Here is a 14360-nt window from a genome sequence, read left to right on the forward strand (position 1 = left end):
TCTGCAATCATCTCAATCAAGCCCAGAAAATTACCTTTTGAATTATCCTCCAAATTTTAATTCTTTCCACAAAAGGAAGAAATATTTTTAACCAAACATTTTATCACTGCTAAAATTCTTGTCAAAACCTCTATCCAATGGTGTGTCTCATTTTTAATCTGTTCCTTCAATTATTTGTCAATTGTTTCATTTTCCCTCAATCTTACATGTAACTCTACCATGGATCTCAAATTAGAAAGATATTCACGATATTTTTCGTATATTCTAAACTTATCACTTAGATGTTTCCAGTCTCAAGATCCCTCTTCTGCTAATTGACTTCGTGATTTTAGTGTTTTGAAAAACTTATAAAAAAAACAAAATACCTTATCTAACTCCATTGAATAACCTAGCCATTTTATTTCATGACTTGTCTTGTTTGGAAGCACTCTGTTATAATGCTCCGAAGAGAAATGTCTGTTGTTGGATCGGGAAGTGCGTGTAGAGGGAGGGGGTGAATACATCACTTGCATTTTTCTTCGAATTAAAGACTTGGTTCAGTCGTGGTTACAACTGAATAACTTGTTTTCTTCTTGACTGTCGATGTTAAGTGATCAACAAATGAAATGTGTGAAATAAGATCAACTTAAACAGATAAAACACAAAGTAGAAATAGTTAACTGAAAATTAAGAACACAGTAGTTGTTTATAGATGTTCGGAGACTGAAACTCCTACGTCACCTCTTCTTCCACTTGAAAAGATTTTTACTAGAAGTTTTCAGTGATAAAACTTGTACAACCCCAATTCAGCAAAGACTTAACACTGCCTTAAACTGAAACTGCTAGACTCTATTCAAATTCAGTCCTCGACTGATATTACAAAAGTGTATGAAATACTTAAATATTTTAGCACGAATGTGATCCTAAATGATCAAATATCTAAATTGAATAATTGTGCTTTTCAATTGTATAGACTTTGAGAATTTGATAGGTCGACTGAAATCTTGATCACAATAACAGTTTTGAAAATAAGAAGTGTTCGAGAGAGCTTCTCTAAACTTATCTTCACCTCTATTTATGTGAGACCTCGGTTCTAAACAACAATTAAAGGAGTAATTCAATAAGTAAGCAATTAAAAGCCAGGAGAATTTTTTTTTTTTAAAAGGGGACCCACGGGCGCGCCGCTTGAGGTGCGGGCGCGCATGGCGTCCTGCCCAAGCCCACGCGCGGGCGCGCCACCCGAGGTTCGGGCTCGCCTGAAGCTCTGCCCAAAACTTCCGAAAATAAGTGCGGGACGCGCGGGCGCGCCACCCGAGGCGCGGGCGCGCATGGCCTGCTGAATTGGCTCAAAACAAGCCTTCAAAAGTGCAATAACATAACCAAAAAAACTCTAACATGATCCAACTAATATATATCCAACAACATAGCATTTAAATACATAAAAGTGAAGAACACGCATCGATGCTAGCTATTACAAGCCGAATACAGAATACAAGAGTTCTAACCACAAGCAAGACCACTTCCAATCCAAGTTCAAGTTCTTAACATGCTTCAAAAACATAAGCTAGATTGTCATGCTAACAAGACTTCTAAACTGAGTCTCACTTCTACATCATTCCCTCAAAGCTAACCATGCCTCTTTTGACTTGATCCTGCCCCACCTGATGCCAAGTACACATACAAAACAAAGCAACAGCCGGATAACCGGTGAGAATGATAATCCCAGTAAAAGCAACATAACAAGTAATACAACAATAATCATGCTTTCAAGACAACGACGAAATCCATGACAACGTAATGAGATGCATGTCTTTAAACCGGGATATCAAATCTGATAAACGAGGGATTGCTGTTGTGCTTTTGGGATCCCGAGGGCGAGATTACGTAACGACTCACCGACTCACCCAATCGAGGTGGTGCCACGTATCCCACTCCTCAGACTTTGAGCAACTATAATAAGTATGCTAGCAATAGGCGAAACGACTACGACCTAGGCCACTCAATCATAGTTCCCAAACGTCTAAACAAAAAGGGCGGTTCTGCCCGCTGAAAACAAGATTGGCTCAAGATGAATGCATAACAGAAACATAAAACATATCCATATAACAAAAGCTCAATCAAAACAACAAAACACGAGTTCCTCATGCTAGAACGAGTATAGATGCAAGTATGTGCTTTTAAGGGAAACTCGAGAACCAACTGTCTCGAGTATGCTATCCCGCTATCGATGTCTGCTTTTACCTTTCAAGGTCGACAACAAAAGATTGTATCAACAACTATACAACCTAAACAACAAACAAAGGTTCAAGGAAATCTCTTTACCGATCTTCGTCCAAATCTTGACGAACAATGCTGCTAACACGGGCTTGAAAAACTCCAAACGAATCTGTTCAGATACAAATCAAAGATCAATTACCATGATCGACTTACAAGCCAAGTTCAACAACTCAATAACGGTTCGAAATCCCCAAAACTCAAACCGACGGCATAACGGCTATAAACTGAACAAACCGACAACGCAGACAGCAGTTCAATAGCGATATCAACTCAATTCAATGCTAATACAACAACAACAAGACAAACCCAACAAATCTCAAAATCATGATTTTTGAAAATATCTTCCAAAAATCATAACAATTCCGAACGTCGCTCTAATTCAAAACCGACAGATAATAAACGATCAGAAATCCGCCAAGAACAACATACTAGAATCTAGATCGATTCTAACAACCTCCGAAAAACAAAACATATCTGATCGGAGAAATACTTACGGTATAACGAAGCTCTCACTGCAGTGATCACTAATCTGCCTTCAGAAATAATTTCTAACGGCCGGATCGAGCTCGGGAGGAAATCTGGAAGCTTGGAAAAGCTTGAAGGCGTCTTCAATGGAGGAGCTCGATTTAGGGAAGAGGATGAAATGATTTCCAAGTCAAACAAATGTGTAGATAATATATAAAAATCAATATTTGCATTTTAGTCCCTAAAATTTCCAAAATTTGCAAAAAGGACCCTGATCAAAATCAACTGGCTCGAGAACTCTGTAATCTCTGATTAACTCAAATAAACTCATTTAAGATAAAAACAGGGCGTTACAATTCTCCCCCACTAAGAAGAGATTTCGTCCTCGAAATCAATGAGAACCACAACTCATAAGATAGAATAAAGAACTAAAGACAGTAAGAAGAATTCACGTCATCCGAATAACTCCGGAAATCGCTGTCTCATGTCAGACTCTATCTCCCAAGTCGCTTCCTCGACGCCGTGACGGCTCCACTGCACTTTCACCAACGGAATCGACTTGGTCCTGAGTTGTTTCTCCTTCCGATCAAGGATTTGAATCGGTCGCTCAAAGTAGCTCAGAGTCTCGTCTAACTCGGCTTCGTCAAGCTGAAGGATATGTGAAGGATCTGGATGATACTTTCGCAGCATAGAGACGTGAAAAACGTCGTGAATACCAGATAAAGACGGAGGAAGTGCAAGTCTGTAGGCAAGATCGCCTATCTTCTCGAGAATCTCATACGGACCGATGAATCTCAGAGATAACTTCCCTCTCTTACCGAATCTGACAGTTCCTCTGAACGGAGAAATCTTAAGGAAAACGCGGTCTCCCTGCTCAAAACTCAGAGGTCTACGTCTGACGTTCGCATACTTAGCCTGTCTATCTTGAGCTGACTTCATTCTGGTCTGAATGATCTTAACCTGCTCTGCCATACCTCTAAGCATAATCGGTCCCAAATCTGGTGACTCGGACAAGTCATCCCAAAACAACGGAGATCGGCATTTCTTATCGTACAATGCCTCAAAAGGCGCCATACCGATACTCGCTTGGAAGCTGTTGTTGTAAGAAAACTCGACAAGAGGCAAAGAATCCTACCAACTAGTGCCAAAATCTAGCACTACCGCTCGCAGCATATCCTCTAACGTCTGGATAGTCCGCTCTGACTGTCCATCGGTCTGAGGATGATAAGCTGTAGTGAGATGCAATCGAGTACCAAGTGCCCCCTGAAGACTGTGCCAGAAGTGAGAAGTGAATCTAGGATCTCTGTCTGAAACGATCGACTTCGGCACACCATGCAATCTCACAACATTGCTAACATATAACTCAGCCATCTGATCATGACGATACGTCATCCTGTACGTAATAAAACACGCAGACTTCGTCAATCAGTCGATCACTACCCAAATGGCATCGCATCCTCGAACGGATCGTGGTAGCTTCGTGACGAAATCCATGGAAATGTGATCCCACTTCCATTCAGGAACAGATAAACTCTGCAACAGACCTCCTGGTCACTTCCGTTCTACTTTCACCTATTGACAATTCAAACACCGAGATACAAACCTCGCTACGTCGCCCTTCATTCTCTTCCACCAGAACTGGTTCTTCAGATCGTTGTACATCTTACGACCTCCAGGATGAATACTAAACCGACTGCAATGAGCCTCTTGGAGAATACGCTGTCTCAACTCCGAAATATCAGACACAACAATACGGTTATTCACGAACAAAACATCATCTCTAACCTGGAATTTAGACTGATGACCCGATCTGACTTTCTCTACTGAAATCTGGATTCTCGGCTCAGACTTCTGTGCTTCTCTGATTGCAACAAACAACTCTGGCTCGGCTTGAATAGCAAACACTCTGATAGTCTCCCTATCTGTTTCAAACTCTAAACCAGAAGTGCAACAATCATCGATCAACTGAGAAACACCGATAGTAGAAAGAGATAAAGAACAAAGCTTTCGGCTCAAGGCATCTGCAACTGCATTAGACTTCCCCGGATAGTACTTGATTTCACAGTCGAAATCCTTCAACAGATCTAACCATCTTCTATGTCTCATATTTAGCTCTGCCTGTGAAAACAAGTACTTAAGGCTCTTATGGTCAGAAAAGATCTCGAAAGACTCACCATAAAGATAGTGACGCCAGATCTTCAGAGCAAAGACGATCGCAGCTAGTTCAAGATCATGGACCGGATAACGAGTCTCGTGCGGTTTTAGCTGCCTTGATGCATACACTATCACATGCTTATGCTGCATAAGAACACAACCCAAGCCTCGGTTAGAAGCATCACAATAGATTGTGAAACCTCCAGTACCCTTCGGAATAGAAAAAATTGGAGCACTGGTTAGTGTCCTCTTCAGATCAACAAAGCTAGCCTCACAATCTGGAGTCCAAACAAAAGGCGCATTCTTCTGAGTCAGCTGGGTAATAGGCTTGGCAATAGACGAGAAACCCTCGATGAAACAATAGTAATAACCAGCTAAACCATGAAGCTTCAGATCTCCGGCATTGAAGTAGGTCTAGGCCAATTCATAACCGCTTCAATCTTGCTGGGATCGACGGAAATCCCATCTTCAAAAATAATATGACCGAGAAAGACAACTCGATCTAACCAGAATTCACACTTAGACAGCTTGGCAAACAACTGCTCAACTCGCAAAATCTGCAGTACGATCCTCAAGTGCTCTGCATGGTCAGTACGGTTCTTCGAGTAGATAAGAATATCATCGATAAAGATAATGACGAACTCATCTAAATAACGCTGAAAGATACGGTTCATCAAACCCATAAAAACCGCTGGGGCGTTAGTCAAACCGAACGGCATGACTATAAACTCAAAGTGACCATACCTCGTCTTGAATGCGGTCTTAGGAACGTCTTCCTCTCGCACTCTCAACTGGTGATAACCTGACCTCAGATCAATCTTAGAGTAGACAGAAGAACCCTGCAGTTGATCAAACAAGTCATCTATTCGGGGTAAGGGATACCTGTTCTTAACTATAGCCTGATTCAATTGACGGTAGTCGATACAGAGCCGCATAGAACCATCCTTCTTCCGAACGAATAGAACAGGAGCACCCCAAGGCGATACACTAGGTCTGATGTATCCCTTGGCAATCAAATCCTCAAGCTGCTCCTTCAACTCTCTCAATTCAACAAGTGCCATACGATAAGGAGCTTTTGAAATAGGTTGAGTACCTGGCACTAAGTCAATGCTGAATTCGATTTCTCGAATAGGCGGCAATCCAGGAACATCTTCCGGGAACACATCCGCAAATTCTCTAACCACCGGTAAATCTACCAAAGCTGGGCTAGATTTCAGTACATCAACTGCATACACCAAAAATCCTTCTGCACCTTTCTGTAGCAAACGAGTCATAGATAACACTGAAATCAAAGGAATTCTAGATCGAGAACCCTTACCAAAGAATTTCCACTTTTCTGCCATTTCCGGTCTGAACCTGACAACTTTCTGGAAACAATCGACTGTCGCCCTGTACTTGGTTAAAGCATCTATCCCAACAATACAATCAAAATCTGACAGTCCAAGTACAATACAGTCGAATTCTAACAAATTTCCTTCAAAACACAGTTCACAATTCCTGACTAATCTGACAGAAACAATTCCTCCACCCAAAGGTGAAGTAACAGCTACTACTGTAGGCAACAATTCAGTTGTCAAAGCATGCAATAATACGAATTTCTCAGAGATAAAAGAATGGGAAGCACCTGTATCTATCAAGACATGAGCAGAATAACCGAAAATCGAACAGTTACCTGCTATAACATCGTCAGGTGCTGCTTGAGCCTGATCCTCTGTCAGAGCAAAGACTCGTGCTTGCTGTCTCGGAGGCTGATTTGCACTGGTACTACCTCCCTGTCTGTTCTGCAGCTGAGGCTGGAAAGAGTGCACTGCAGAATACTGCCTCTCAGGCTGAGCTGCAGGTCTAGACGAACTCCCACTCTGAGCTCTATCTCTGTTACGCTGTGGGCATACTTTAGAGAAGTGTCCCGGTTGCTGACAGGTGTTACAATTGCCGAAGACTCCCACACACTGATCCGGTGAGTGTCTTCCTCCACACTTGCTGCAGTACAAGGATGATGACCCAGAACTCGGTCCTGAACCAAATTGCTTCGAACCACTGGAACTGGACGAACTGTTCCCCTGCCTCTTGAACTGTTTACCTCTTGCCTTGTACTGATCCTTTCTGTTTCCCCCACTGTTACCACCTTCATACCTCTGCTGCTGGTTCTGATGCTGAGGTGGCTGATTCTGATACTGAGAGGGTTGGTTCTGATACTGCCTCTGCTGCTGAGGTGCTACCTGATTACCTCTTTGCCTCCACAAGCCTGCTTCTGCTACCTTTGCGTGATTCATGGCATCCGCAAAGTTGTCTGGCCTAGCAGTGTTCACCAAAGTGAAGATGTCAGGATTCAAGCCATTTATGAAGTGATCTGCCTTAGCTTCTTCATCTCCAGCAATTAGTGGTGCAAAACGCAACAGGATATCAAACTTGGCAACGTACTCTTCGATGTTCAGATTACCTTGACTCAAATTGGCAAATTCTGCTTCCTTGTCCTTACGGTACGAGATAGGGAAAAACCGCTTATAGAATTCAGATTTAAAAATAGTCCAAGTAACTTCCGTACCTCTATTCTCTATTGCTTTCTTTGTCATGATCCACCAGCTCTTAGCAACCCCACGTAGCTGATGAATGACTAACCTGATTCTGCGGTCATCTGTGTAATCAATGGAATCGAATAGCTGATCAATATCATCCAACCAACTCTCGCACTCAACTGGATTTTCTGAACCCATCAATAATGGCGGATTGAACGACTGAAACCTCTTCAACAAGGTTTCCATAGGCGTTGCTGAAGCATCCAACTGATCAACTTCAGTGCTAGCTTGCTCAGTTGCAGGGATAACTGGCGGTGTGTTTCTGTTTATCACTCGACGAGGACCCATCTGATAATCAAAGGTTAGGACACGAGATATCTCAATCGCTACAATCAGTGCCCTTACAACCGCTTGGAATACCGGATACCAGTCGATGACAGAAACAATTATATTTCAAGTAGATCATGCTTTATAAATTAAATCACATAACCATGTAATTCAATAATTCTCAATAATAAAGCATGCTTGCATGGAATTAAGTACACAATTAAAATAATTCAAACACATGCGAGGAGCCAATACACGCAGACTCGATCTACCCGCTCACTCTAGTTCGACCAAGAATCTTAATGCTTTGATACCACTTAATGTGAGACCTCGGTTCTAAACAACAATTAAAGGAGTAATTCAATAAGTAAGCAATTAAAAGCCAAGAGCATTTTTTTTAAAGGGGACCCGCGGGCGCGCCGCTTGAGGCGCGGGCGCGCATGGCGTCCTGCCCAAGCCCTCGCGCGGGCGCGCCACCCGAGGCGCGGGCGCGCCTGAAGCTCTGCCCAAAACTTCCAAAACGAAGTGCGGGACGCGCCACCCGAGGCGCGGGCGCGCATGGCCTGCTGAATTGGCAAAAAACAAGCCTCCAAAAGTGCAATAACATAACCAAAAAAACTCTAACATGATCCAACTAATATATATCCAACAACATAGCATTTAAATACATAAAAGTGAAGAACACGCATCGATGCTAGCTATTACAAGCCGAATACAGAATACAAGAGTTCTAACCACAAGCAAGACCACTTCCAATCCAAGTTCAAGTTCTTAACATGCTTCAAAAACATAAGCTAGATTGTCATGCTAACAAGACTTCTAAACCGAGTCTCACTTCTACATCATTCCCTCAAAGCTAACCATGCCTCTTTTGATTTGATCCTGCCCCACCTGATGCCAAGTACACATACAAAACAAAGCAACAGCCGGATAACCGGTGAGAATGATAATCCCAGTAAAAGCAACATAACAAGTAATACAACAATAATCATGCTTTCAAGACAACGACGAAATCCATGACAACGTAATGAGATGCATGTCTTTAAATCGGGATATCAAATCTGATAAACGAGGGATTGCTGCTGTGCTTTTGGGATCCCGAGGGCGAGATTACGTAACGACTTACCGACTCACCCAATCGAGGTGGTGCCACGTATCCCACTCCTCTAGAATTTGAGCAACTATAATGAGTATGCTAGCACTAGGCGAAACGACTACGACCTAGGCCACTCAATCATAGTTCCCAAATGTCTAAACAAAAAGGGCGGTTCTGCCCGCTGAAAACAAGATTGGCTCAAGATGAATGCATAACAGAAACATAAAACATAGCCATATAACAAAAGCTCAATCAAAACAACAAAACACGAGTTCCTCATGCTAGAACGAGTATAGATGCAAGTATGTGCTTTTAAGGGAAACTCGAGAACCAACTGTCCCGAGTATGCTATCCCGCTATCGATGTCTGCTTTTACCTTTCAAGGTCGTAGATCCAACTCCGGACAAGCTACAACAAAAGATTGTATCAACAACTATACAACCTAAACAACAAACAACGGTTCAAGGAAATCTCTTTACCGATCTTCGTCCAACTCTTGACGAACAATGCTGCTAACACGGGCTTGACAAACTCCAAATGAATCTGTTCAGATACAAATCAAAGATCAATTACCATGATCGACTTACAAGCCAAGTTCAACAACTCAATAATGGTTCGAAATCCCCAAAACTCAAACCGACGGCATAACTGCTATAAACTGAACAAACCGACAACGCAGACAGCAGTTCAATAGCGATATCAACTCAATTCAATGCTAATACAACAACAACAAGACAAACCCAACAAATATAAAATCATGATTTTCAAAAATAGCTTCCAAAAATCATAACAATTCTGAACGTCGCTCTAATTCAAAACCGACAGATAATAAACGATCAGAACTCCGCCAGGAACAACATACTAGAATCTAGATCGATTCTAACAACCTCCGAAAAACAAAACATATCTGATCGGAGAAATACTTACGGTATAACGGAGCTCTCACTGCAGTGATCACTAATCTGCCTTCAGAAATAATTTCTAACGGCCGGATCGAGCTCGGGAGGAAATCTGGAATCTTGGAAAAGCTTGAAGGCGTCTTCAATGGAGGAGCTCGATTTAGGGAAGAGGATGAAATGATTTCCAAGTCAAACAAATGTGTAGATAATATATAAAAATCAATATTTGCGTTTTAGTCCCTGAAATTTCCAAAATTTGCAAAAAAGACCCTGATCAAAATCAACTGGCTCGAGAACTCTGTAATATCTGATTAACTCAAATAAACTCATTTAAGATAAAAAACAGGGCGTTACAATTTATAATCATCGATCTGAATAATCAAAATACATATAATTGTATCCGTTCCTCACATTGATTTCTCGTTGCTTGAGTTGTAAGTTTTGGAAACAAATTCTGAAAATAGTACATCCCTGCGCACTACCTTATTGCAGTGTTTTGTTGGAATGTTTTGTATTTTTCCCAAAATGGTAAAAATTCAAATCCATCGGTTTATGAAGTTCTGGAAATGTTTGGTGACATTGAATGACTTTCTTGAATATACTCTAAAAGCGGTCAATCGTCTAATCTTCAGTTGAGTGGCCTTGATTGATCAAGAAAATCATTAAGTCGAGATAATGTATTCAGTCGTCAACTTAGAATTTTCAAATACTCTTCTAGATTTAGTCGAGAAAATATCATAAGCTTCAGTCTTTAATTCCAGTCGTAGAGATATCCAATGTAGCGTATGACTGATTCTTGTTGTCGAATGATATTATCTAGTTGTGTAACTTCGATACGTCTAGTTGAGTTACTTTTTATCAGTCCTCTTATTTTTATTTTTATTGTTAGACACAAAAAATTAAATTATTCTCCAATAATTTCTCCTTTTTTGGTGTTTGACAAAACTAAGCTTTGGTTTAGGCAAAATGTGAATGGAGTCTCTTAATTATGTGACTAAAATGTATTTCAAGATTGATATTCTTCGACTAATTTAATTTAATTGAATAACCAGTGTTGGCTGTTTTCCCCCTTTTGGTCAAACATAATCAAAGAGTGTAGATAAAATAAGAATAATTCCATTGAAAACACTGAAAGATATTGATTTACAAGATAACGACTAATAACTGTAGATAACATAATAAGGTAGCTATCTATCTTTTTTAATATCTTTGATGTGACCTCTGGCCCCGATGGCCTGAACTGGAAGAGCCTCGGCCCTGAGAGCCCCGATGGCCTCCTCTCAACTAGTCATACACAGAAGTATGTGTGGCTAACAAGAGTTGTTGAACCACATTTGTAACTGATGTGATGTGAGTTGTTAGTGCTATGAAGTTGTCTATCATTGTGCTCTTCAAAGATTGAACGTCGGCAGTCAAAACATCTACTTTTTGATCAGTTGCCTTCTGAGATTCGACCAACTATGGAATAGGATTTTTATCTGCTTTGATTGTCTCTAGAGATTGATAGAGCAAGGAGAATTGTTTTTGCATCTTAACTACCTCGGTTGTCATAATGTCCCTTAACTCATTAGAATGAAAGTCAAACTTTGACTGATCTCTCCTCAATGCTAAAACATTCTCTTTCAGAGTAGAAAGGCTATGTTCTATTGAGTCGAACATGGTATCTAGATCTGGTGCATATTCTTGTTTAGTAGTTTCCTCATGTTATTGTTCTTCAACTGTTCTTGAAGGCCCTGGCTTCTCAGTATCTCCTAGGATTCTTTTTTGCAAGTTGATTTCATCATTTTATATTTCTATAGAGAAATTCTCAACTTCAGGTTCGGTCGATTGGTGTTCAGTCTCTGTGTGTTCAACATTGTCCTGAGCTCCTGTATCAGGTTATGTTTGTTAGTTCTGCTCAGTTTCTTGGTTTTGGTTTTTCTCAGTATCTAGAGCAGTGGCTCGATGAGCAAAAATAGTTTCACATACTAAGGATTGAAAGTAAGCAAGATGTCATTCCTCAGTTTTCCCTTCAAGTATTGGTAATTCAAACTCTTCTCTGACCATTTCCTTCGTTATATCTTCCAAAACTTCAAATTTTTCTGAACTAGTCGCTTGATCTGGTTCATTTTCCATTTATGTGTCTTAAATTTTAGTCTCTTGTACAATGCTTGATTGATGTAGTCTTGAATCAGATCAATTAATTCTTTGGAAGTGGCTTCCTGTTCAAGCGGCATTCCAAATAGTAGCTCCTGATGTTTGAACAAGAGTGAGTCCTCTTTCACTTCTAACTCCATGTGACTTTGATCCTCAGTTTCTTGTACTTTTTCAATTTTTGAATTCACAATCCTAACCACTGAATCAATATTAATCGAAGACACTTGTTCTTTTGGGTAATTAATGCATTGGATTAAACACTGATACCGGTTTCTCTATCTTTGGTTCATCAGTCGTTTCGGGAGTTGGTTCAGTTGCTAGTTCAGTCATAGCTTCCTCAGAGCTTTCAGAAGGTGTTTGGGTTTCCTAATATGGCTTCATTTGCTTTTTGGAACTATTGTGAGAGCTGGAATGAACAATTCTTGGTCTTGTTCCAAAAATTTGATCCTCATTTGAAGTGTGATTAGGTCAGAATTCAATTGACAAAGACCGCTTTATCATCAAAATATATAGGTCTTGTTGGATCGTAATTGTTTTGGAGTTCTTGACAAATTTGAGGACGCTTCCTTGCTTTAATCCGATTGTTGAAATGTTCTCTCCTTTCCATAGTTATGCTAACCTTGACTGACTGTACTTCAGTTAACACCATATGCTCTAGAATAATAAACTTCTTTAGTCTGGTTGAGCTTTTAAACTTTTGTGTAATCACCTTTGTTCTAAAATTGTACCATTCGTCAAAATTTTCGAGGCGAGTTTCAACAAACTCATTCATCTCATCAGCTAACAAATCAATTTGTGTTTGGATGGCAGAAAACTTCCTGTTCACCTGATCCACTGTGAGATCCAATGCTGATAAAGTAAATTCAATGGGATCTCTGGTAACTGTACCTATGTAAGGAGGAGCTGGAAGTACAATTGGTGTATCAATTGTTTGAAGAGGAGCTTTGGTTGGTATCACTTGCTTGGAACTGGACTTAGCAGGTCCTGCTGTTGATGTAATATCAACTGAACAATCTTCTTCGGAACTTGACTGGATTCAACAACAATTAATTCACTACTAGTCAAGAGCTACTAGCCTGGTCTTGGTAGTTCTTGGCTTCTTCAAAATTGGTTTCACAGTTATGTCTTCCACTTGATCATCGACACTTTCTTCAAGAAATATCCTTCTTCTACAAGTTCTAGTTTTTGGTGCAGCAGGACTAGATTTTTTGGTTTTCTAAGCGTTAGTGGCTTTGGAAATATGTGCTTTAACAACTACAGTAATTTCTTCCTCAGTTGAAGCGAGTGACTGACACTTAATTCTCAAAGAGATGATATTTGCTGCAGTTAGTCTCTTGGATTTAGCTAGTTGATTACTCTCTGGTAGAACTATCCCAGTATCTTCAATCATCTGCTGATGTGTAGAGAAAACCCAGGGGATTGTTTCCCTGGAAACATCATTGCCTTGAAGAAAGTGTAGATGATATGTCCCCAGTTGATTGAATGTTTTTGACTATAGCAGTCATGACATGAAATTTTTGCAGCAGTCAAGGCTACGAACGATCCAGCTTTGGCCAGCAGGTCCTTGGCCACTATGTCTGCTAGCACTTAGTATTCCATCTTGATTTATTTTTTATTCTACGAGAGTTTGACAGGTTCCCCAGAAACAAAGAACAAAGTCCTCATTTCTTCTATGTCAGCAGAGGGGACCTCAGAATGTGCGGACAAGCCAACTCATGGCAGAGAGAAAAGTGTAGCGAATAATTCTTCTGTAACAACTAGACGATGACCTTTGATGAAGAGAACCAACTCTCTTTCGTTGTTAACTGAGAAATTGTGATACGATTGAAGTAGTTCCGCCTCATAGTAGGTGAAATTTTTTATGGAGAGAAACTTCATCAAACCAGCAGTCTCCAATCCCTTAACCATTTTGGTCTCCCATCCCATAGATTGAATCAAAATCCAAACAGATTGCGCTAATAAGATATGTGGGTTGGGATGAGGATGCCATTTTGAAATATTTTGTGAGCTCGAAGAAAACATGTGAATGCTAGGGTTTATAAAGCTGAAGTTTGCAGAAAATGCTTGAGAATTCTAATTGCTCGATGAAGAAGATTAAGCGTGTTTTTTTAGTACATATGTACTATGATGATTTGAATTTTCCATGAATTGACACGTGTCAATAAATCAGAGGCTATTTTAAATATTCAAAATAAAGTACACCAACTGGTTTCTAAAAAGAGAAACTGAAAATAAATAATAACTTAAAATAAAATTTGAAAGGTTGTCAAATTAATCTAGTCACAGTATTTTATTTTTTTAAAAGTGAACAAAGACTAAGTAAAACTTGGTCAACTATATGATAAGATCAGTTGAGTCAAGAGTTTAGAAGAATTGGTCATTCGAGCTCAAGGGAAACTAAATATAGTTTTATTATTTGTCGTTAAAAAAAACTCAGTGTTCCCCTTAAATGAATGTATTTAATGCATATCAATAAGTCATAAAACATTTCTAAAGTAAGATAACTTAGTC

The sequence above is a fragment of the Henckelia pumila genome, chromosome 1 (assembly GCF_033568475.1).
Source record: "Henckelia pumila isolate YLH828 chromosome 1, ASM3356847v2, whole genome shotgun sequence".
Taxonomy (NCBI): Eukaryota; Viridiplantae; Streptophyta; class Magnoliopsida; order Lamiales; family Gesneriaceae; genus Henckelia; species Henckelia pumila.